The sequence below is a fragment of the Micropterus dolomieu genome, linkage group LG09, assembly GCF_021292245.1.
Source record: "Micropterus dolomieu isolate WLL.071019.BEF.003 ecotype Adirondacks linkage group LG09, ASM2129224v1, whole genome shotgun sequence".
NCBI lineage: Eukaryota > Metazoa > Chordata > Actinopteri > Centrarchiformes > Centrarchidae > Micropterus > Micropterus dolomieu.
The window spans coordinates 18,368,468-18,369,765 of record NC_060158.1 but is presented as its reverse complement, the minus strand read 5'-3'; positions in this window follow the sequence as shown (position 1 = coordinate 18,369,765).

Genomic DNA, 1,298 nt, shown 5'->3' with positions numbered 1-1,298 from the left:
AGAAACACCCCGAAACAAACAAGAACTGAAAGAAGCTGCGGTAAAATGGAATAGTATCACAAATGAAGAATGCAACAGTTTGGTGATGTTGATGGGTCACAGGCTTGAGACAGTTATTGCAAGCAAGCGTTATGCCACCAAATATTAAATGTTATTTACTTTAAGATTATTTGTTCCATTACTTTTGCTCACCTAAGAATGCGGTGGTCAAAACGGTGATATGTCCTAAGTTGTTTAACACATCTAGATGTGAATATCAGGAAATAAAAGCTGAAATTCTGAACTCTTGTCTCATACTCTTAAACCCAAATGTCTTCAGTGAACAACAAAAACAAAGGAATTGCCTTACCGTTCCAATACTTGGAGGGGACTGTAAATAAAAGTGAAAATGTCCCATACATGTATCACTTTTATTCATGTTCTGCTTTCCTAGAAGGCATCTGTCACACATTTAGGTGTGAAAACAATACAGTAGTCTTTCAACCTCTAATCTCAAATAAAACTGAGAATATCTAGCAATTACTGTATGAAACATTCTGATAAATTCATGTCATAAAATTACACAGTTTAATTTACCCTATCAACCTAGACAACTTTAAATGAAATTGCCCCCACCAAAGAAACTGTTTCTGCAAAAAATTTAAACAGCACAGACAACTCATGGTTTCAGTCCAACTGCAGAGAGAAATATCAACAGCAGCAGCAGCAGCAGGAAGGTATCAACTGTCAGTTGGTTGTAAACCTTTTTTTAATGCAGCTGAGTCAAAGATGCACAGTTCAACAAGGACCCAATAAAAACTGAAACAAAAACATTAGCACGTGTATAATTGATGCTTTATTTTCTGCAAAAGATAAACACTCCATCCATTATCATACACTATAAACAGATATTGTAATTAAAATGAAGTTACTGTACTTAGTGGTTTTAGTGACTTTCCAGAATATGTTGCTTGTCTACACTAAACTACAAGTGAAACTCTACGCCTGCATGTCTGTCTGTGTGCTTTTGTTCCTCACATTTCATGAGCTATTTTCTTTCTCTCTCAGTTTTCCATTCCCTCCCCTGATGTGACCTGACTCACCTGTCAGCAAAAGGTGATAGTTCTGTCATGGTTACATTGTCACTCTTACATTTTAAACACCCATTCATGCATTTTTCATCTCTACAAAACACATAAAAAAACAAAACACAAAGGGTGCCACAAGGCTAGGCCTCGCCTTGTCTTTAAATGACCCCATGGTGGCTTTCCATGTTTTAGTGCTTTTACTATTGAACTGATCTTTTTTTTGTGTCTGAG